This window comes from Pinus tabuliformis, chromosome J (assembly GCF_031772625.1).
Source record: "Pinus tabuliformis cultivar Carrire ecotype Pingquan chromosome J, CPIR1, whole genome shotgun sequence".
Lineage (NCBI taxonomy): Eukaryota > Viridiplantae > Streptophyta > Pinopsida > Pinales > Pinaceae > Pinus > Pinus tabuliformis.
In genome coordinates, this window is record NC_142295.1 from 1,389,834,201 (window position 1) to 1,389,859,818 (window position 25,618).

The window sequence follows — 25,618 nt, forward strand, 5'->3', positions numbered from 1 at the left end:
TACAATAGTGTCCGAGGAACTATGCAGACAGTCGTCCTCACTCAGCGGCTCGCAAAGATTTAGCAGGCAAGGGCACTGAAAGAGTAGGTGGATGCCGCAAGACAAAAAGAGGCACTTTTCAAGTTGTGCATCCAGCCATGGATTGACGAGGCCTTCACCATTATGGCAGGTATCGAGGGAAAGCTCGCACATATGCAAGGGCTCTACGCTCTAAGGCGGGGATTTGATACGCACAAAGAATCGTCGAAAGAGCACATGCAGCAGGTCCAGCACACTGTAGAACAGTGCCTTGTGGATCTCTGAGCACCGCAGGACCTGTTGGGCATGGAATCCCTCCATGCCAGGTTTTGGGGCTCAAAGCCGAAGTTTTGGTCAAAGGTTTTGTAAGACTCTGCAAATTGCAGGTGCGGAGTGTGAAGTATAGGTTGAGTCATAGGGTTGTCCACCCTAAAGCAATGTAATGTAATGTAAAGTCATGTTGGCCTACCCATGGTTTGCGGACCATGGGATTGTATAAATAGAGCGAGGCTCTAAAGTTGTGAAAAGATAGTGCAGGATAGAATGGGTAGCGAAGGAATGGTTCAAGCTTAGAGTAGAATTCTAAGTGTCTTGGGTTGTAGTAGTAGGAAGAGGCTCTACAGCTAAGTGCGTAGAGGCCTAGTAGAGTTTGTAGTTGAGTGTGCGGACCCATGTAGCTGAGTGCACAGGGTGGAGTTGAGTCTGTAATCAGGACAGAAAGCTAATAAAGAGAAGTTTATCCTAATTCTGTGCATATAGTCTTGAATCATTATTTTATTGTTATGCATTACTTGTTCTCTGTTTATTTATGGTGCGCAGTTGAGTAAATTCTTGTATGGTTCAGAATACATATATATGAAAATAATCTAAAGTAATCAGCTAACAATTCATAAGTAGGAAATACTTGGGTAAATAACAAGGATCGTGCTGCGAATAAGACTGTGTGAAGACAACATCGCAGGCTACGAGGTGCCCACTAGTGTGCGTATCATAGTGAGTGCGAAGGTTGGACGGTGTACCAATCCCCACATATTAGACATCCCCAGGGTGTGGAAACCTGGTTCTAACACCCCCCATACTACATCGAGTGAGACCTCATACTGCGCTCCACGGACTGTTGCCGAAAGGGCCAGTAGTACCGGGATTTGCTTCGCTAAATCACCTCTGAACCTAGGTCAGGCCCCACTAAGCCAACAAATGGTTCCGTTGTCGGGACCAGGATCTGCATAAAGGACATCTAATGTCATGCTAATGGAACCCTACAAAGAAAGAAATTGAAGAGTGGTTGGACAAGAAGATTCGTGAGTTCGCGGTGCAGGAAAACAGAAATCCGTGAGTATCTAAGGAACAGTGGTTGGATTGCTACTTGTACACTGAAATCCATGGAATTTTCTTTGCATCCTTTCCTTCTAAGCTGTATGAGTGGATGACAAAGTTAGCAGACAGCCAGGGAAGGTGTAGGCTCGAAAAACAAATAGTGTGGACTCCGGAACTAGTGCACAGACTAGAAGCCTCAGAAGATAAGATAGCGCGAGTTGTGGACCACTGGCTCGACCGAATAATAGGAGGATTTATCACTGAGTTCGTGGTAGACATGACCATCAACTACAGTGAGGCAGAGTGACATTTTCTCAAGGGATCGTGAGGTAAGTATATTAAATCTTTGAGCACCTGGATTAAGATGTTATTGTGTGAAAAGCGGGTTATGCAAATAAATGAATGTTTGGGACTAAACGAAGCAGAAGGATCTACTTAATCGAAAGTAGTGAATAATTAGAAAAAAATCCCTTATTATCACCCTTGTGGGAGAGCAAGGACGATCTCATGAAGGTTTCTCCAAGAAGCACGGTCAGTTTGATAAGGCACCAAATTTCCCGTTTACCACCTCCACCCACACTACCACCCACTTCAACCCCCCTCACCTCCATCTCCACCCACTCCACCTCTGCCACCTCCATAGTTCGGTATGGCGAGTTCGGTCAAACTACCAATATTCAGAGGAGTAGGAAATGAGGATCTGGACCAGTTCTCGTTCGTGGTAAGAGCAGTATCGGAAGCACAGGGCATCGTGGATGATAATATTAAAAAGGCTACACTGGCGAGAAAGTTGCAGGATTGCGCATTAATGTGGTATATCAATCATTCTAATGGCCACCTGAATGCAAGAATTGTAGAGATCTAGACCGCGCTAAACAAGGAATTTAGCAGGCCAAAATTAGAGACACAATCCATCACCAGGTTTAAGGAGATTACGATGCTCCCGGGTGAGACCCCCTAGGATCTAGACCAAAGAATGAAGAGTATGATCTGCGAAACCAATATGATGTTAACAGATGCACAACATCATGCATGGTTTGTAGCATCTCTAACACTGCACTTCAAGATCACACTGTCATAGCAAAAACTTTCCACCTAGGACGAAGCGTTGGAGATGGCAATAAGACTACATGAGACCCCTATACAAGACCCTCAGTTGGGAGTCCAACAAATCCACATGCAACTAAAGAATTTGTGCCTAGAGATGTAGAGTTTGAAACAGGATAGGACAACTTGGCCGAAACTGCACGAGGAAGTATGGTGCATAAAATTCAAAGGCTAAGGGCACGACAAGGACCATTGTCCAACATTCACGAACTACTTGGCAGGGGGAGGACCAATGCCATTACGATCGGAGGAATAGGCAGGGCCAAGTAATGCATCTACATTATGGTGCATGATCTACCAAATAGGAGGAAAACATACCATAGATAATTGTCATCTATTGCAGAAGTATATGCAGACATCTTAGCAATTATTTTGTAATTTCTGCAGGTCGGTAGGCCATGATGAACACACCTACTGAAGCTATGAACTAATGATGTATCAGACTCCTTTGTATAGGGTGCACACTGAAACATGAGCGTTCAACCCAAATGCAGCGATGGTGGGCGCCAGGTTTTAGGGGCACGGTCGGGGTCGAGGTGGAATGGGACCAGGAAGGGGTCACGAACAGATAATTTGTCACAATTGCAGAGGGTCGGGGCATTATGCCCACGATTGTACGAACCTGACTAGGATATCATTGATGAGCCCCATAAATGAGTAATTATATGGGCTCATTCAACCTCCTAATTCGACTTAATCCACTATTATCATTAGTTTATTGCATGTTTTTTTATTATATTTATGCTAATAGAGTGAATCGGGTTAGTTATTATGCCAACAAGTCTAATGTGTGCTTTATGCAAATTTTTGGTCAATTTTGAGACAAAATCAAAGGTTTAAATGAGCACTTGACAGCCAAATTCATGGAGAGGATTTGTAGGAAGGTGTCCCCTTCATTTATGAGCCCTTACCTCGAATTCTCCATCAAAAACTTGGAGCACAAGGGGCAGCCAAGCAACTCAAGTAGGACTGTTGTTAATTGCAAGTTTTGGCAACCGAATCCCTAAAGTTTAGGAGGATTGCTGGGGTCCTCAATTTGTATAAATAAGAAGGCTCAGGACCTCATTCCAGTTAGTCATTTTTTTTAGTCTGTTTGTAGGCAGATGGTAGTCAGTACGTTAGCTCTGCATTTCAGCACATTTTCAAGCTTTTTCTTGTAGACAATTTTTGGGATGTAACTATTATTTTTCTTGATCAATAAAGATGGATCCAGCCTTGCACCAGCTCTAATATTTCTTAGGAGGCTGTAGCTCTTGGGGTTGGGCCCAACCCAAGTGCCAGTACCTCCTTTGTGTACTTTTATGTGTATTTGCTGCATTCATAGAATAATTTATGTTATCAAGATTAAGATCTTTCTTTGTTACTTAGGTTGTTTTTGATGATTGAAATAGCTTTTCATGCTTCAGGTTGATTTGATAGGTTGGTAATATAAAATATCTTCAAAAAAGGCCATCAAGCAACCCTTGATCTCACCTCTCCCTCCTTGGGACCATGAGCTGAGACCAAGGTGTCCTTGCTGCCACAAAAACATTGTTCTTGCTTCTTCATGCAATTGCTAGTGTTAGATTCTTAGTTCCAAAAGTTGGTACTAGTTGTGATTACATGCTTTGATCCATTCTTGCTTAGTTTTCATGGTTATCTTACATGAATTTCTACCAATAAATTTCTGTTCATCATGGTTGTTGGTTTCTAGGTCAAAATAGCTAGATCTTTGGTTTGCATAGTTTTTGTTTGGTCAGTTTTGGAAAGTAATGTGCAAAGCACCTGTAACACCTCCTTACCTACCCTTCCTCCATCATACAACCTATTCCAACCCCTTACTTAATATTTCTTCCCTCCATTTGCCACACTTTCCCAACTAACCCTAATTTCTACGTTTTTGTGTAAAATTGCTTTCTTATCCTTTGAACCAATCCAGCCATCACCTTCATGTTTGATCTTCATTGACAGAATCCTAGACCCTCTAACATCCTCATCCAACCTTCATTTCCTTTTTCCCACCATTTTTCCTCCTCCAAGCCTTCAAAAATCCTCTTTCGGATCTTCCTGTAGAACATCCTGTAGAAGATCACGTGAGCAGTTTCTCGAGATTTGATCACTGTGAAACTCTATGGAAGCGTGCTAGGGACCCCTTAGGCTCTCTTCTCACATTCCCAACCTCCTCCAAGTGCCCAATCCATTTCCTTTTGCCAATCAACCTCTGCACAGTCAAAAACAGTTAAAACACATGCATAATAATTCTACAAGATTACTCAAAAGTATAAAAAGATGTTCCTTTTCAGATTTCACTTCAAAAGTAGCTTAGTCACATGCATTTTACCTTTCTAAAATTAAATTGCATCCATTTACACTGCTTTCATCTCTTTTCTTGCACCAATAGGGTTAGTCGGTAAAACTAGGGTTTGCATTTCCTTCCAGCTTTCAGCTTCTTTCTACAAGTAGACTAGCCTCTTTTGATTTAGCTTTCATCCATCACAGTTAAAAGCTTCTTCTAAGAGCTCATAGAAGTTGTCTAAAGCTCCTAGTCGACTTGTGCCAGCTGATCAAGTGATAGTCGTGGCAAGAGTTAGTACTTGTGCATATAGCACCGTCACTTTCAAGTTTGTTACAAACTACCAGGTTGATAAAAGTAAAGAAGGGAGCCCTAGGAGTTGCAGCATTATTACTGCAATACTGGAGCCCACCATCTTTTTGGTGCCATTGCCGGGGAACCATCAGAGTATTGGTGATTTCTATTTTTCTTCTATTTTATACTACAACCTTCTGCTAATTAGTTTATTTCAGCAAGATAGATTTTAGTTAGTTGCAGTTCAATCTATTTCAGTTTTGCAGGTACAAGCAGAAAAAAACAAAAATCAATGAAAAATATTTTCTTTCATGCCTTGTAGGAGTAGAGATAAGTAAGAAAAATGTTTGCACAACACCCCCGCTACTTCACACAGCCAACCTTCTCTCTTCTTTGATGGCTGTGATTAAGAAGAACCCTTCGGTGGATAGCAAGACATATTTGAAGAACTTCCAGGGAAGAAGAACAGAAAAACATTCCTCTGGAGTGAATGGCTACAAACAGAAATGTTGGGAGCAATACCTTATCCAAAAATGAATTTGTAAATCAGATGGAATATCTCAAGAGTGAGGTGAGGCAGTTTCTTGCCATGCAACTGGATACATTGTGGATCCAAAGGAAGCAAGAGGAAGCCGAGAGGGCTTTGGTCATCTTTTGTCCCAGGTGCACTAGAAAGCATCCTATGAACGAATGTCCATTGCACTCCATAGAAGTGTGTTTTGTCTGTGAAGAAGACCATCCTACCAATCAGTGCCCTTCCTTGCCTGGGCTCAAAGTTGCATATCAGAGGGCCAAAGGCACCACTGAACCACTCTATTATATGAACCAAAGGAGGCCACATGGACCTGTACCTTACCAGCAGGGAATGCGAGGGACATCGCAGACTTATTACAACCCCTATCAAGCCATTTCCATGCCTTCTTGGGGTCCCCCTACTCATTGTTCCTGGTCTAGACCCCCTCCTTGGTTGTAACCATCTCAATATCATGCTCAACCAGCTACTCATCCATTTCACCCTATGCTCAGCCACAGCCTCAGTGGAATGCACCTCATCAGGGGTGGTGGCCCCAGTACAACTCTCCTCCCACGCCTTGTCCTCAACCACCTACCCAACCACAACCCCATCAACATCCATCTCAAATATACACCTCCACTCAACTACCTGTACCACCATTTCCAAACCCGCATATTGGAGTAGCTCAACCCAATTACAATGCTGAGGCACAATGTTTCCAAACAACTCCTTTTGTGCTCAATGATATTCATCATAGCTTAGAAAGAGTATTGCAAGAAAGAGATTATCTTGATAGCATTGAAGGACCACATCGACCAAAAGAAGATTCAAAAGAGGAGATCAAAGAACCATGGGCTGCACTTGATGAAGAGAAGACATTAGAATTAGAGATCGAGAGAGCTCCCTCATGGTTACCATCAAATCCTCCATGTATTCAAGAGAAAAATCATCAAAAAGAGGAAGATGAGAAGGTCATGGTAGAAGGTGACATGAAGAATGATCCAGATTAGCAAAAGGACCAAGGATATCAGAGCTATATTGAGATATTGTTCCAGACGGTCACTAAGTTGTAGCAGTACTCTCTTCCTCAGCTATGTTTGATCCCTTCAAAGTCAAATCGTTTGGTCTCTGAAATCTGGATACTTGTAAAAGCATGCATTTCAATCCTCCACATCATTTTGTCTATCATTTCAATGTGCACATGGCTCCATTGGAAGTATTCTTATACTTGAAAATGATTTTGTTTTTCAAGTAGGGTAGGGTAGGAAAGAAAGAAAAAAGAAAAAAAGAAAAAAATGGAAATAAGAGGAAAATAAAAATCTAAGGTGAAAACCTCCTCGGAGGAGCCTTAGATTGGCTCATTGATTAAAAACTTCCATGAGGCGGTTAATGGATTGGAAATAAGAGAAAAGAAAAAAGAATAAGATCGTTGGGTGAAAACCTCCCTTGGAGGCGCCCAGGGTAGGCAATTAGGGTGAAAACCTCCATGAGGCGCCCTAGTTGTTTTCAAAAAATAAAAAACAAAGAGAAAAATAAAAATAGACCTATTTTCTATTGAATAAATTGTAGGTTGCAGTAAAGACATTGCAGGTTAGGAGGATCGCATAAGAAAACAGAGGAAATTTTGTGTCTTCTATAGGAAGATCCTGTAGAACCTACAAACAAGCCAAAATCGTTCTCAGAAGAGGACCCGAAGGTTGAGAATCTTTCTATGAGGCCTGTAAATATCCCTGTTTCCATCCCTCACCCTTCTCCAACATTTTTCCACCTCATTGTGCTTCTTTCCTGAAAACTGTGTTTTCTACAGGAAGTTCCTGTAGAAATTACAGAAAGCTATAAATGAATTTTAAAAAGAAGTTCAGTGAACATGCAAGCTTCATAAAGGATTTATAAATCCTCCTATAGTATTCAAACCCCTCTTCCATCATTTCGATGCCTACATCACACCCCAAGCTCACTTTTCTTACTGTGCAAAAAACCTGCAGAATGCTTCGAAACAAAAATACATAGAACATAAATTTGTTTTTTCCCTAACTTGAAAACTATGCATACAATTAAAAAAATATTTTATGGGGAGTTGTATAGGGATGATGGCAACATGCCCAAGCAATTTCAGCCAATTCTAGTGCACAGTTTCTAAGAAATCAACCTCCATCACCTTTAGCCATTTTTGCATTTTCTCCATATCCATGCATCCATTTCAAAACTTGTTTCATGGGGCAATGCATATAGGTGATAGTAACTTGCCCAATCAGTTTCAGCCAATTCCAGTGCACGGTTTCCGAGAAATTGACCTCTGTCATCTTCAACCATTTTCAGTTTTTCTCGATATCCATGCATCCATTGACCATAATTTTTCTATGGGAGGTTCATAACAATGATAGAAGCATGCTCAGAAAGTTTCAAGCCAATCCGATCTATCGTTTGAGAGCTATGGAGAAAACAAGTCGCTGTCCTGCAGAAATCCAGCATCAACAGCATGAGGGTGCAAATCTGAAGGATGAAACAGACTTCTGCAGCTTAGATCCAGCCAGAGGATACCTGCACAAGAAAAATAGCCACACATTAGACAGAAAAAATCATATCACATAAGGGATCTAGGCATGCAACAATGGAATATGAGCATGCGGCAACAAAAAGAACCAAGCAGCATGTCAACTTACAGGTAAGTGTCTAAACTAGTTCCTCTATTTGCATCTGTATGATTCAAAAGTGCATGAATGAATGAAATGGTTGGATTAAGCTAGAAAGCTAGCTTGTTAACCCAACACCCTCAGCTAGTTCAATTGAACTCATCCGGAGATCACCCAGTGTATGTGTATAGTCAATTCACATAAAATTAAAAAAATAGGTAGTGATAGATGTTCTGAACTCCAGTGCACATGATGTCAAGTGATTAACAGGTAGAAAGCATGAAGTTTCATAATAACACTATAGTCTGCATGTGGCCATGTACACCTGGCCACCTCATCTCCTCACCACAAATCATGCCAGCAGTTAAAAAGACAGCTCAGTTCATGCATTCACCACTCTTTGTTCACTGTGCCTTCACAACGTCCCCAACTGGAGTACACGTCCACCACTTCCAGAGCAGCTAACCAATGGTCCTCTACAAGATTTCTGCCTGATTTTTTGAGATTTTTGCCTATTTTTTTTAAATCTCCCGCTTATCGGCATTCTACAGGAAGCCTAGTTTCATTCTATAGGAAACAAGAGCCATCTACAGGAAAGGCAGAATAGCTTTACGGAGCAAGAAAACCTAGGATTTTCATTGAATTTGGAGCTCTAAATGAGGTAGGCTCGAAAAATTCTCTATGCATGATTTGTTGGTACAAAATGGTGAATTGAACACGGCATTAAATTGAAAAATGAGCGTAAAAGTCTACCTGTGTATTCAACAAACTATGAAAGATTGCCTGCATATTTCACTACATTTGCCCAAGTTCTTTCCCTGCACTCCAAAATCTCCTCATCATCTTTAAAGTTCTCCTGTAAAGAAGATATATGTTGCAGTAGAGGCCACCCTGTGTGCATGAAAACCTGAATTTACATATCTATCTATGTGTTGAGAAGAGAATTTGTGCCCTTATGCTCAGTTCTGCAAAAACAACATTCTCCTTTCAATAAACCGACAGTCGAATTCTGGGTGACAAAAACAAGGGAATTATTGCTATCTGGTATTGTGAGGAACACAAGAGAAACTCCTCCCTGGGTTCAGAAAAAACCGAATTCAACTATCCTCTATTTCAGGGATTGACTGTGTTTTTTTTCCCACCCGAGCATTTCCTTTTCTGATTAAAACATAAAAAGAGCACTCTCACCATGCCAGGAGGATACATAAGGGGAGAACACACTGAAGAAGGTGAGAAAACCAATAGTGAAGTAACACGGGACATTCAAGCACCGAAAGAACAGAAAGAAAAAGGGAAATGGGCCAGATTGCTGAGCCTAAAATAGAGGAAGAAACAACAACAAAAACACCAAGGGAAAAGAGGATGCAGAGTAGGATAGAGAAGGCTAAAAAAGCCCAAATGAAGGCTGCCACAGCCAAAGCAGGCACACAAAAACAAAAGGAAAAGACACACCCTGAGATCTCAGAAACACACATAGAAATAGTTGACACAAGGATTTCTACAGGAAGAAAAGAAAAGGAACAGCGAGAGGAGAAATCACCTGAGATATTGACTAAGGAGGTAGCAGTTGTGCTTGTTGCATGAAGCACACCTACAAAACAAAAAGAAAAGAGAAAAAGGCAAGCCTCCATGTATTTTAAGACCAGAAAAAGCACAAGAATTCAAACAAGCAGAATAGGAGGAGCAGTGGAAGGACATGGACAAGAAGGCATAATTTTATGGCACACATGAGTAGACTACATCAGAAGCTTGGGATGATAAGGAGGCCACTAGGGCCATCAAAAATGAAGAGATGGATTAGTTGTTCAGAGGATGAGCAACACTTTTAGTAGGGGGGTGATGATGACCCCCAAAAATGAGTAATTATATGGGCTCATTTAGCCTCCTAATTCGACTTAATCCACCATTATCATTAGTTTATTGCATGTTTTTTATTATATTTATGCTAATAGAGTGAATTGGGTTAGTCATTATGCCAACAAGTCTAATGTGTGCTTTATGCAGATTTTTGGTCAATTTTGAGACAAAATCAAGGGTTTAAATGAGCACTTGGTAGCCAAATTCGTGGAGAGGATTTGTAGGAAGGTGTCCCCTTCATTTATGAGACCTTACCTCAAATTCTCCATCAAAATCTCAAAGCACAAGGGGCAGCCAAGCAACTCAAGTAGGACTGTCGTTAACTGCAAGTTTTGGCAGTCGAGTCCCTAAAGTTTAGGAGGACTGTTGGGGTCCTCAATTTGTATAAATAAGAAGGCTTAGGGCCTCATTCCAGTTAGTCATTTTTTTTAGTCTGTTTGTAGGCAGATGGTAGTTAGATTTTAGTCAGTAGGTTAGCTCTGCATTTCAGCACATTTTCGAGCTTTTTCTTGTAGACAGTTTTTGGGATGTAACTATTATTTTTCTTGATCAATAAAGATGGGTCCAGCCTTACACCAGCTCTAATATTTCTTAGGAGGATGTAGCTCTTGGGGTTTGGCCCAACCCAAGTGCCAGTACCTCCTTTGTGTACTTTTATGTGTCTTTGCTGCATTCATAGAATAATTTCTCTTATCTAGATTAAGATCTTGCTTTGTTACTTAGGTTTTATTTGATGATTGAAATAGATTTTCATGTTTCAGGTTGATTTCATAGGTTGGTAATAGAAAAGATCTTCGAAAAATGCCATCAAGCAACCCTTGATCTCACCTCTCCCTCCTTGGCACCATGAGCTGAGACCAAGGTGTCCTTGCTACCACAAAAACATTGTTCTTGCTTCTTCATACAATTGCTAGTGTTATATTCTTAGTTGCAAATGTTGGTACCAGTTGCGATTACATGCTTAGATCCATTCTTACTTAGTTTTCATAGTTATCTTACATGACTTTCTACCAATAAATTTATTTTCATCATGGTTGCCGGTTTCTAGGTCAAATTAGGTCAAAATAGCTAGATCTTTGGTTTGCATAGTCTTTGTTTGGTCAGTTTTAGAAAGTAATGTGTAGAACACCTATAACACCTCCTTACCGACCCTTCCTCCATCATAAAACCTATTCCAACCTCTCATTCAATATTTCTTCCCTCCATTTGCCACACTTTCCCAACTAACCCTATTTTCTACGTTTTTGTGCAAAATCGCTTTCTTATCCTTTGAACCAATCCAGCCATCACCTTCATGTTTGATCTTCATTGACAGAGTCCTAGACCCTCTAACATCCTCATCCAACCTTCATTTCCTTTTTCCCACCATTTTTCCTCCTCGAAGCCTTCCAAAATCCTCTTTCGGATCTTCCTATAGAACATCCTGTAGAACCCCTGCAAACTTCCTGTAGAATATCACGTGAGTAGTTTCTAAAGATTTGATCACTGTGAAACTCTCTGGAAGGGTGCTAGGGACCCCTTAAGCTCTCTTCTCACCATTCCAACCTCCTGCAAGCACCCACTTGGTTTCCTTTTGCCAATCAACCTCTGCACAGTCAAAAGCAGTTAAAACACATGCATAATAATTCTACAAGATTACTCAAAAGTACAAAAAGATGTTCCTTTTCAGATTTCACTTCAGAAGTAGCTTAGTCACATGCATCTTACCTTTCTAAAATTCAATGGTATCCATTTACACTTCTTTCTTCTCTTTTCTTGCACCAGTAGGGTTAGTCGGTAAAACTATGGTTTGCTAGGGTTTGCATTTCCTTCCAGCTTTCAGCTTCTTTCTACAAGTAGACTAGCCTCTTTTGATTTAGCTTTCATCCATCACAGTTAAAAGCTTCTTCTAAGAGCTCATAGAAGTTGGCTTAAGCTCCTAGCGGACTTGTGCCAGCTGATCAAGTGACAGCTGCTGCAAGAGCTAGTACTTGTGCATATAGCACCGTCGCTTCCAAGTTTGTTACGAACTACCGGGTTGATAAAAGTAAAGAAGGGAGCCCTAGGAGTTGTAACATTATTGCTGCAATACTGGAGCCCACCAATCATGCTGGCACTATAATTAGTTTGATCATGAGGTAGAATATTTCCCTTCGCCGATAACGAAGATGCGTGAAAACGGGGTACTCCAGCTCCCTCCGGCCCAGAATTTACAAATGATGAGGTCTGAACCACGCGAAGAAGACCCAAATGTAAACATGATGCTCAGGAGTGGTATGACCATGGGATATGATAAAGGGAACCCAAGTTTGACTTAGAACATGCAAAGGAGACATTCATGGAAGCTAAGAAGAGCTTCACAAAGGCCTCCACTTCAGGTAGTAAGGATCAACTAGAACCAGGGATGGATCCTTCAATGGTCACTACCTTTCTGGAGGCATGCATGAAACTGCTACGCGACAACAAGGTAGTCAAAGGGCTACAAGAACTTATCACTAGGTGCATGGGATCAGGAGAACCGCATGTGGTCCAAAAACTTGGAAAGCATGCATTGCGCACAGGAAGGGAGATGAGGTTGACTGCACAAATAGGCGAGTACGAAATGGGTCAAGTAATCCCAGATCTGGGTTCGGATGCGAATGTAGTACCAAAGAAAACATGGGAACACATGGGTAGACCCGTGTTACAATGGTCCCCTATTTAGTTACGAATGGCGAACCAACAAAAGATTTTGCCCATGGGAAGATTGCAAGGGTTGACAGTAGATATTGAAGGTGCGAGCGTGTAGGAAAATTTGAAGTGATAGAGATTGTCGTTGAAAGCAATCCCTATCCTGTGCTACTCAGGATATACTGGGCTACCGATATGAATGGGGTCATAAATATGAAGAAGTGCAAAATGATCTTTGAGAAAAAGTCACTATGCATAGTAGTACCACTGGATCCAGTCGAAGGACCGCGATACATTGAACCAGTGCATGGCGACGATAGTGATGACGATTTCGACTGTATTTATAAGTTAACTATGCAAGGAGAGGATTGGGTAAATCTAGCTACATATGGAAGGATTTCATCGGAGCACGAAAGCTCCTACACATTGGATTCAAACAAAGAGATAGAGCGATGGCAGAATCGGCTGCATGAAGTAACAATACTGAACTGCAACATGATGATCAGGTCATCGCGTTGCATAACAACAAAGGCAAGGGAGTTGTCGACATATGATGGATTTTCAGTGGTGGATGAATTTCTAAGCAAATTTGAAAGTGCAGTACCAAAATAGCGGTGGTTCGATGCGTTGAAGTGGGCACTACGCACAACACCTGCATGATGGTAGGGTACGCATCAAGGAACTTTTGAAGACTAGCATAGATGAAGAAGGATGATGCACCTACGTTTTGGAAAACCCCAGCTTCAAAAGAAAGCTAATTAGCTGGGGCAGAACAACTTGTGTGCCCACCTTTCCCGATGGGTACAAACATATGTTGTAAAGCCTGCACAAGTGCATCCCAACCCCAAAATAGAAAGTTGGAGAAAATCGCAGCAGTAGGAAAGGTGACGTGCACTACAAATTTTCCACGTGGAAGCATTCAATAGGGTGTGTGGAGTCCTGAACAAGGTTCACTAGGCAAGACGAATTGATTGGGGCCTACGCATGCGAGTGATCCAATGGGCCTATAGGACCATGTGCAAAAACCTGAGCGTGGAGATGATTCCAAAGATGCGGAACTGAGTCACAACAATAATTTTGGAAGAAAGGAATCCACACGTAATAGCTCCCACAGTTGGGACAGTGTAGGAAAACTAGAACGAAGGATTCACATGGCTATGCGAGGATGAACATATAAGGATTCAAGAAGCCATTCGGCGATGGGACCTTAGACTTCACGAACTCGAAGAAGATTGGGTACAATTGAGGAAGAAAAGCATGTTGATGGACACTGGGATCAAAAAACTGGAAAACGAGATCATGCAAGCATGTCTCATCGATAAACCAGGGACGATAAGGCAAGATACAGATAGCCATATAGCATTAGAAGATTGTCACCAAGAATTTATGGTTCTACTGCCATGGCTGCGACCACACCCTACCAACCATAGTAACCAGGGGAGCGCGCCGCATAAGGAAGAACGCGCAGCACTAACTATCACGAGGGTAATTAAGGAGTGTCCACGGCTTATACTGAAAGGTAAATTGAAGTCTCGCACAGATGGTACGACCACCTGACTAGCCGTAGGGAGTACAGTCTTAGTGCTCTAGATAGTTGAAAGAGAGCATGGGAATCTAAATGAGTCTGTTTGGGAACTACGCGATGAAGGAGGTGCGCTCAAAATCAGCAAGGTACAAGATTTGCACGTGCAGATGGGGGGCTGCACTGCCACGCAGGTAGGCTGGGAAGTGACTGTTGGTGTCACTATTCATGACGAGATGTCCAATTTAAGGCAAAAGGGAGCAGGCGGCAGATAATTAAGACATGATTTAAGAGCTAGATTTGGGATGATTTGCTGCCAAGAATGCATTAATAACTCAGAAATCGGAGTAACGGTCGAAATCAAATTCAAAATATGCTATAAAACTCCAAGGATTAGCCATGAGACAACACTTGGTTATCTTCGATTTGAGCAGTTGCGTAGTATTGAGCACCAAGCAATCTTACAATCTTTGAGCATGCGACAAAACATATCCCATGTAAACATGATGACTGCTACCAAGCCAAGTGTGAGCTTTGCTAAAGATATTGTTGGCAAGGCTACGCCGCCCCATATGGTCCACGACGTGCCCGGAGATGTGGTACTTGCACCAAAAGTTACAAAATCTCCACGAACGCCATGAGCGAAGAAGGATAAATAGGCAATGGGACTAGTCTGCATGTCCTCGTAAAATCCACGGTTTGGTAAACTTTCCATGGAAGAAGAGGGCAAGGTTGTCAACATTGAGACAAATGACGAGGAGGAGGACCCCTAGGCTCTCGTAGATGAGATAGAGGTGGATGAAGAAATGGAAGAATACATCCAGCCAGTGTGCGCTGCAGCAAAACTACCAAAGTACGTTCATCCACAGAAAGGGAAAGCTAAGGTACCCAAGGATTTGGATGTTGCTAAGAGCACACTCCAAACCCCGCTCGTCCCAAATGGAATTTTGTTTGAGGGCTCGTCCTTGGGCCACATGCCCATAATGAAATTTGAAGACTGGGACCTTGAGGAAAGTGAAAAGTTCTCATGTTTAGAGATGGAGAACCTCATGAAATAGAGCAAGGAGGGGTCAGTTACAGTGCTAGAGTTGCAGAAATGGCTACGCGCTATGGAGAAGGCCAGGCTACTCCACCTACTATGGATTCTGCATTTTCATCTCACAACTATCATGATCTTTGTCATCAGGCAGCTAATTTGCCTGGTGCACGATGGGTACTTATGGCTGGAGGAGCCTATTCCCATCACGGCAGAGCTTATCCATATGATTTCCCAACTTCCCTATAAGGGAAAGGACCCGTGGAGATACTTGGGAAAAGTGGAGATTTGGCGCTCGTAGAGGCCATGAAGAAAAAGTGCGAATTGGAAAAGAAGAAGAGAGGCTATGCAATCAGTAGCATTAAGGACAAAGGGGTCCGCGTAGCCACCCAACTGCTGGTCGGGAAGGCGATGAGGAAATGCCACGGGGACGAGGTACCAGCGCTGATGGTTGCACTGGTAGAACAATGCATGGATGGGGTCTAATTCAACTAGGCTGAGTTCCTCTGTGAAGAATTCCTAACCAGCTGCAAGGAAGCTCATGAGCAGGGCAAGACCTTCCACTACACATTGTTGCTATTGTCTATTTTATTGGTGACAGGGGAATTGCCTGACGATAGTTAGTTCCCTCATATTGAACAAGACTTGTCAGAGGTTGTAAAATACGTGTCGCTTTGGGCTACAAAGGATGCCACGTGGATCTGCAAAACTAAGATCTTCTGGGTGCTCATGTAGGCGAGCGTCCAGATGTGGATTAATAGGAGGCTGTGCCTATCCCCCATAGTGTACAACAGTCTACGAAGCTTTGCAGACATCAAGGCAAATATGCACAATATGTATATCAAGGCACATAAGGATCCAACACAGAATTGGACCAGGCTTCCTTTCATTGGAATTGATGATGCCATCTTCTCCATGCTCGAATCATGGCCTCCCAAGTGGCATTCCCCAGATCTAGCAGAAAGGGATAAAACTGTAGCACATAAGCAGAAGGATGCAACCAAGTTGCATGTCATGAAGTTGTCCAAGCAGAGGTAAGGGCCGCCTGCAAAGTAGCAAAGGCAGCCATAGAATAGGCAAAGGCTACCAAAAGAGTAGCTACAGCATAAGCAACAGGGGCCACTGTGACACAGGAGAAAGGGGGCCAGAACATGTCTACAGGACCAGGACCAGATATAGAAGAAGGTGCAGACCCGAGCACAACATCCACCTAACTGAAATGGCCACATGTCACAAAGTGGTTAGGTCCATGAAAGAACGCCAAGGCTTCCAAGCTGGACATCGAGCCAATTATATTGACAGGGGGTGACCTCTATGACATTGGCGACACAGTTCAGGAGGTCACTCGGGAAGTGCTCTAGGAAGCTGTGATGGAGCAACAAAATGTGTTGGGGGCCCTAAAGGTGCAGCTACAGGAACTTTAGGTGCAGGCCCCATGGGAATGAATAGTAGCCGCCTACAATTCCACAGGTACATCAACAGCGGAGCATCTACTATGCGCAAAAATGGCCAACACCATAGTGCTGCCGAAACGAGCGCTAATAGTAGAAAGTGAGGAGGACAGATCCATGGTGGGCATGATCAAGGGACATGACCTAAACCTGGCTGCCCTTCCACTGGATACATTATATCAACTGCAGGATGGAGCGACAGTAGAACTCCACGCTAGGAAAGGATGTGTAATACAGATGCTCAACAAACAGAGAATCAACATTGAGCAGCTTAGTCTATAGCATGATGAAGTGCTTACGCAGAATCAGCAGTTGGAGTAAATGGTATAGGAAGCATGTCGCTGCATTCCATAGCTAGAAATCATGACAGACCTACCAGTTGGAGTGAAAATCCACAAATTAGCTAGTCAATTCAGTGAGGTAAAGGAGGAAGCAACGAGGGTATAGTTGGAACTCAACCTTTAGATTACCAAGCTGTGATTAAAGGCATAGTGCTCTACGCCCTCAGAAGTTAGGGAACAACATACTAGCGCTATTCAAAAAGGGCTGGAGGAAATAAGTCAGGGAGCACAGAACTACACTGCTATGTTGGAACAATCCTTCGCGGTCCTCACTTCATTACAAGAGGACCCCAACATACAACGCCTAGAAATGGAGGCACGGGAGCTTCAAGTGCAGTATGACAGTGTGCGCAGATGGTGCAGATAGTTTTCCTGACCCAACAACTTGCGAAGCTACAACAAGTAAAGGCATTGAAGGAACAGGTGGATTTCACATGGCAGAAAGGGGTAGTCCTTAAAGCACGCGTCCAACATTGGATTGATGAGGCCTTCCTCATCACCGTAGACATCGAAGGGAAGCTCATACAGATGAAGGCAATGCATGCCTTAAGATAGGGATGTGCCCCTGACATCGAGACCTCAGCTTAAAGAGTGGAGCAGATCTAGAAAACTACAGAATAGTGCACTGCGGACCTCTGTGTAGCGCATGATCGGTTGGAAGGGTTCCGTGCTAAGATCGCCGCACTAGTAGAGTGACTCGGGATGAGTCATGATGATTGTGTTGGGGGCCTGTTGGGCATGCAATCACCCCACAACAGGTTTTGGGCTCAAAGCCCAAGTTTTGGTCAAAGGTTTTGTACGACTCCGTGAATTGCAGGCGCGAAGCGTGAAGTAGAGGTTGAGTCATAGGGTTGTCTGCCCTAATGTAATGTAATGTAATGTAAAGTCATGTCAGCCTACCCATGGTCCGTGGACGATGGGATTGTATAAATAGAGCGCAGCTCTAAAGTTTTAAAAGGATAGTAGAGGATAGAATTGCTAGCGAAGGAATGGTTCAAGCTTAGAGTAGAATTCTAAGTGTCTTAGGTTGTAGTAGTAGGAAGAGGCTCTGCAGCTGAGTGCGTAGAGGCCTAGTAGAGTCCGCAGCTGAGTGCACTAACCCCTGCAGCTGAGTGCACAGGGCAGAGTCAAGTCTGTAATTGGGACAGAAAGCTAATAAAGAGAAGTTTATCCTAATTCTGTGCATCTAGTCTTGAATCGTTATTTTATTGTTACGAATTACTTGTTCTCTATTTATTTATGGCGCGCAGTTGAGTAAATTCTTGTATGGTTCAGAATACATATATATCAAAATAATCTAAAATAATCAGCTAACAGTGCATAAGTAGGAAAGACTTGGGTAAATAACAAGGATCGTGTTGCGAATAGGACTGCACGAATACAGCATCGCAGGCCGTGAGGTGCCCACTTGTGCGCGTAGTGTAGTGAGCATGAAGGTTGGACCGCGTACCAATCCCCACATATCAGACATCCCCAGGGTGTGGAAACTCGATTCTAGCACCATCCCATACTACTTCGAGTGAGACCTCAGTCCGCGGATTGTTGCCAAAATGGCCAGTAGTACCGGGATTTTCTTGGCTAAATCACCTATGAACTTGGGTCAGGCCCCAGTAAGCCAACAAAACCAGTTGGAGGGACTCTGCGCTAAGATCGCTGCACCGATAAAGTGACTCGAGGGTGAGTCATGATGTTTGTGTTGGTGGCCTATTGGGCATCGGATCCCCCCTCAGCATGTTTTGGTGCTCAAAACCCAAGTTTTGGGTCAAATGTATTGTAAGACTCCGTGAATTGTGGGTGCAGAGCGCGAAGTGTAGGTTGAGTCATAGGGTTGTCCACCCTAAGTTTTTTAATGTAATGTAATGTCATGTCATCCTACCCATGGTCCGCGGACCATGGGATTGTATAAATAGAGTGAGGCTCTAAGTTGTAAAGAGAGCGAAGAAGGAGATATATGAGCACAAATTGTTCGAGTATAGAGTAAGAGTCTACGTGTATTGGGTTGTAGTAGTAGGAAGAGGCTCTACAGCTGAGTGCGCAGAGGCCTAGTAGTGTCTGCAGCTGAGTGCGCAGGGCGGTGTCAGGTCTGTAACCTTGAACAAAGAATAAAAAAGAGAAGTTGATTCCAATTTCTGTGTATCTTCTTTTGTATTAGGTCCTATGCATTTATACTATTTTCCTTATCACGCACACTTATATGAATTGTGAACATTGTTAAGGATAACAAAATTTGTGTAAATAAGTTCAGTTAATAACTTAATATCGGGGTGCAAGGAAAGACTTGGCTAATAACACTGAATAGGTTTGCACGAAGGCAGCATCTCAGGATGCTAGGTATGAGTAAGCACACATAGTGACGTTCGTGTAGGGCCAAACCGTGGACCACTTGATACCATCTGACATCCCTAGGGTGTGGAAACCTAGTTCTAGCACCCTCCCATACTACTTCGGGTGAGACCTCAGTTTGTGCTCCACAGACTATTGCCGAAAGGGCCAGTAGTACTGGGATTTGTTTGTATAAATCACCTCTGAACTTGGGTCAGGCCCCAACAAGCCAACATATATAGACATAAATCTTGAATTTAAGCTCTGTTTATGTGGAATTGATACTTGTGTTTCTTTTTCTTCTAAAGTTAATGAATACATGCTTCCACATGCTCATTAGGTTCTCTAAAACTCGCAAATCTATAATACATTGAAAAACACTCTAAGTGCACCATAACATATTAATATCTAGCTCCTATTTATACTTATCTCTGTATACTTGAAGCCTAGACCTAATTAGCTGCTCTGAACCCTAGTCCAGCAAACTTAAAACCCTAAATTCACAAACACTCAAAACAAACTTGCATATCTAGCCTAAACCCGTGTTCTTTACAGTTATTCATTGACAAATCCTTTGAGAGATCCCTCTCTAGTTCAGTAGGGCTAGCTACTTAGTTGAAAGTGGTTCGAGGTTACCTCTTTCGATCTCCTCCTCGGCCTAGGAAATTATAGAGGATAAGAAGTTGGAGGACCCCTTAGGTGAAAAACCTAAAATATTTGAAGAGCCTATTGGGGAAGAAGAAGAAGAGATCTAATGATTCCCAATATTGCAGCAATGATGATGCAACTCCTAGGGCTACCAACTTTTCCTTATCAACTCGGCGTTCGTACAAACTTGGAGGTGATAGTGGTATATGCACAATAGATGCAACAATCTACTCTTGTCACTTTTCAACTGCGGCAATAGACCACTAAGGTTTTTCAAACCAGTCTTCTATTGACTAGAAGGAGTCTAACTACTGACAGTGAATGTAAATCTGTCGTTAATTAGAAAGTAAATGATTACCTATTTGAGGAAAATGAAAGCATTGAATGGAAAGTTCTATGAAATTGCATGAAATTATCTAGCTCAGAATTGACACACATTACTTTCAAAAGAGAACTAATATAACCTTGCATTCTATCATCTACCTATCTAGACAAATTAGGCATGGAAATTATCCTAACACTGCTATGACTGATGTATGCATGCACTAGCTATCTTATGTTAAAATTGCAGATAAATACTCTTTTGCTTTCCAATTTAGAAATTTTAATGCTAAGGTAAACGTTATGACCTTTTGCAGGGGAGAAAGGCATGAAAAATCTAGTCCAAAATGGCATTGAGGGGCATAGAAGTCAAGTGGAGGGCTTACCCTATGCTCATATCAACATTTTTGCTCAAAACATGCTAAAACAGGCTACTACAGGGTTTCCTGTAGTTACTACAGGATGTCCTTGTTTACTACTGGATGTCCTAGCTTTCTACAAGAAACTAGATGAAGGCTAATGGAAGGTAGGGAAGGTGAAATGAAGTGTTGGGAAGATGTATGATGGTGGAATAAGGTGTAGGGAAGGTGCACAGTGCCTAAGGCTCAGCCCAACACTTCAAGATGGTTGGATTTTCTCAAGGTGGCTACCCACAGTGGCTATAAAATAGAAATTCGGATTAGGGGTTGGTAGGCCTTGGAAGTAGGTGGAGAAGGCTTAGCTGAGGTTAGTGGAATGAGTTCCTCCCTAAATATCAACAAATCCTACAAATCCTGCAACAAAACATGTTCTTCTCTTGATTTCTGCATACCTTCATATAAATATGGAAAATAGGAGTTAAATTTGAGAAAATTGATTTATTGATGGCTAATGATTATATCTATGGAATGAAAAGCCTTCTTAAACTAAAACAAACTCAAGGAAAAAAATGACAACTGTAGGTGCTTCCAAGAAATTATAAACAATGATCCTTTCAACAAGGAACCCTAATCTATGCAATGATCAAAAGTAAACTTGTTTTTGGGGTTGTGAGAGTGGGCCCCTCAAACCATGATCCCATGAGGGAGATGAAGAAGAGGCCACTATTAGAATATTTTCTGAAGTATTCTCTTTCACTACTGTACCACTGATCCACTTCTTCAGCTGATGAAAGTAAGACTACACAATCATCTAATTACTTGTAAATTAAACAAAGCATAAATAACTTCAGCAACTAACTATGATTTTAACATAACAATACATGTACAAAAAGAGGAACTTTTGCTACTAGAGTTGGGCCCTAACCCAAGAGCTTCAGCCCTCTGAGTCAACTCAATGTCGGATCAAGGTAAACCTTTTCATTATCATTAAAACGTCAAAAATAACATAAGAGTAATAGTCACAATGTCTTAGCTCCAAATTGCCTCTTGGCTACAACAACAACTTGAATCTTAATGAGGCCCTTGGAATTCTTATTTATGCAAACTGAAGCTACCAACAACTTCCTAAAAATTAGGGATTCTTGGATCCCAAACTCGAGATTGACTTCTCTTCAACTATCATTGGCTTGGCTGCCAATGAACTGATGATATCTCGTGGAGGAATCTTTGAAAGATTGAGGAGTTAAGGAGGGAGACCAAATCTCCTAAAATCCCACTTTCTTGTCCACTTTGAGTTGCTACACTTAAATTAGCCCAAAAATATTCCAATTCCTACATTTCGTGCATATTAGGCTACATGACCTAACATCTCACCTTTAACATGACATAAAACATGGAATGAAATGTGAGAAGAATTGATTTTAATAAGTGAAAGAGTGGCAATAAGACCCATATAATTTACCTACTGATGATCCTCATCAAGACCATTCAACACACTTACATCATGGCTGAAAATATAAATGAGGTTGAAAACAAATATGAGGGTGTTTTTCCCATTAGAGAGACTAATGGAGATACGAGGATGAAAAATATAATCCCCTCTTCCCTTCCTCACTTCCATGGCGTAACCTTAGAGTACCCTCATACATTCTTATTTGAGTTTGTTCTTATCTGTAGAACTTATGATTATACCTCTGATGACCAAAAGCTAAAGTTGTTCCCATCCACCCTTAAGGATGCAACCTTGTGCTAGTTCATTGGTCTACATGGGGATATCATCACCACCTAAGCTCAAATGCAAAAATCGTTTAACAACAAGTACAGGGACTATTTTAGGTCCAAAGACGCTAAAGAGGAAATCCTTAGAATGACCCTAGGACCTAATGAATCCTTGGAATATTATGAGGGAATGTTCCAAATTAGTTACAAAAGGGCCAGATGCACCCTTGATCCTCAATCACTCAAGTTATTCCTTCTTATAGGAATCAGGGAAGACATACTAGAAACCATAAACATGTTGTCGAGAGGGAACATTTATCAGCTACCATGTAATGATATATAGTGTTCAGAAATCATTCTAGGGCTGGTAGAAAGAAGGGTAGGGCTAGTCAAGCTTTGGCTAGTTACTCATCCTCCACCACATCTATCAAAATGAAATTGGAAACATGTTGGAGGACTTTAAAAGTGAAATTTTGCACACCTTTTCTCTACAAATGGACACCATGCAGATCAAGAGGAAATAAGACGAAGAAGAGAGAGACTTAGCTATACTTTTCCCTGAATGCACTAGGAGGCACCCGAGAAATGAATTTCCACTAAATGGTATAGAGGTCTGCTCGATATTTGAGGAGAACCATTTCGTAGAAAATTTTCCTTCTTTTCCTGGATTGAAATTTCTATACCAAGGGGCTGAAGGTGGGGCTGAACAACTCTATTATATCAACCAAATGTGGCCTCAACGACCTAGGCCATACCAGCAGGGAATCTAGGGTGCATCCTATTCCTATTACCATCCCAATCAGAATGCATCCCTACCCCCTTGGTGTTCTCCTACTCACCCTTCATGGTCCACACCTTCTCCTTGGTATTATGCACCTCAGTATCCTCCCCAACTAGCCAATCAACCATTTTAGCCATATGCTTCTCCACATCCTCAATGGAATACCCCATCTCAATGTTGGATGCCTCAATTCAACCAACCTCCTTCTTTACTTCGTCAACCTCCATGTCAACCACAACTCATTCATCATGCTCAACCCAAGCAACGTTAGATGCCTACTCAACCAAATCTGAACCTAAAGGACAAGTAGGCACAATAGGTCTATAGTGGAGAGACATCTTACCTTGCCTATGCTGTGGAGATTCAATAAATTAACCTCAGGTTTGAAAGAGTGCTACCAGATAACCAACCTTTGTCTATACCTAAAGTGCTTGAAGAGGAAAAGGAAGAGAGTGTTTTTCAAGCCAATCGACCTCCTTTTCCTAAAAGATTGATCCATACTAATAAGCACACCCCAGAATAGGTTGAACTTCTAGGAGAATTGAAAAATTTGTGTGTGAAAATCCCACTCCTCCAAGCTATCAAGGATGCTACCATATATAATAATATTATAAAAGAGAAATGCTTCAAACATCATGGGAGGAGAAATAAAGACACACCTACCATCACTGTTATTGGTCAATTTTCTGATCTGATGTTTGGGAGAGTGATTTTCCCAAAGTATCTAGATCTTGGAAGTCTCATGGTAGATGTACACATTGATCTCATCATTGTCCCTCATACCTTGATTCATGTTGGGGATGCCATCAATGTGATTACTAATGAAACCATGCTCAAACTAAACCTTCGAGGATTTTGGAGAAAGACCACAATAGTGTTGCAACTTGAAGATAGGTCCACAGTAGCTCCTAAGGGGGTTGCTGAGGATGTAATGGTCTCTATTGATTCCTAGCAGTATCCTGCTGAATTCCTAGTTCTCCAGCACAAGACCAAATTCAATGGATACCCTATCATTCTTGTAAGACCATGGCTAGCCATTGTTGATGCGTAAATAAGTTGTAGAGCTGGGAACATGACCATTAAGAATGGGCATTTGTCCAAAAATTTGTTATTGTACCCTCCTGCTCCACCATCCCTTGAGAATGACTTTCCCCTATGGTTGGAAGAGGAGGAGGAAGATGAAGTGTATCACACTACATCCTATCTAATATGTACCTTAGATGATGTCATAGGAGGGGGGCAACTTGATGAAGATGACCTCATTGACCAAATCCTCCAAAACTAGCCCCCCAGCACCACACCCCTTGGTGAGCTAGTGAAGGAATCTGAGGGTAATCCTTGGGTTGAGTAATGCCTAGTAGACCCAAGTCCTGCACATGTCAAAATGGTATAATTTTCTCCATCTAAAACGTTGAATATCAACCCCTCTCTCCTAGCCAACCAAGAAGAGAAGTTGTGTAACATGCTGAGAGAACACTTAGATGCCTTTGCTTGGAGTTATCAGGAAATTAAGGGAGTGCATCCTTCAATGTGTACTCACCACATCTACATTAGGAAGGATGCAAACCAGTGTGACAACCTCAGAGGAGAATGAACCCATCCCTCAAATACATAGTAAAGGAAAAGTTCTAGAAATTGTTGGATGAAGGGTTAATTTACCCCATCTCAGATAGTGAGTGGGTGTCCCCTCTACTTTTGGTCCCAAAGAAGAATGGAAAGTGGAGCATCTTTGTGGATTATAGAGAGTTGAAGAAATCCAATGAAAAAGACCATTTCCCTTTACCTTTCATCGACCAAGTCTTGGATGGTCTTGCATGGAAGAAATTATTCTCTTTTCTGGATGGATTCAGTGGTTATAATTAGATACATTTCATCCTAGAGAACCAAGATAAAACTACATTCACCTACACTTGGGGTACCTTTTCTTATAGGGTCCTTCCTTTTGGATTATGTAATGCCTCTTCTAGTTTTCAAAGGGAAGTTCTGAGTATCTTTGCTGAGCTAGTTCATGACACTGTAGAGATCTATATGGATGATTTCACTCCCTATGGGTGTGATTTCCTGGAGGCTCTCTCTAAATTGGGGAAGGTCCTAAGGAAGTGCATTGAAATGAACCTCTCACTTAGTCCTAAGAAGTGTGAATTCTTGATGAATGAAGGGATTGTCCTAGGCCATTCAATATCTCAAGAGGGAATACAAGTGGACCCAAATAAAATTACCATCATAAAAGGGTACCTACTCCTCAAAAGCAGAGGGATGTTAGGAGTTTCTTGGGCTTAGCTGGATATTATAGGATATTTATCAAAGATTTTGATGAGCCTCATCATTGGGTAACTATATGGACCTTAAGTCACCTCCTAGAATATTCAAATCAACTCTTCTCACAATTTATTACATGTTTTGATTATATTTTGTTTAATGAGATGAGTTAAAGTGAGATATTATGCCAAGTGGACT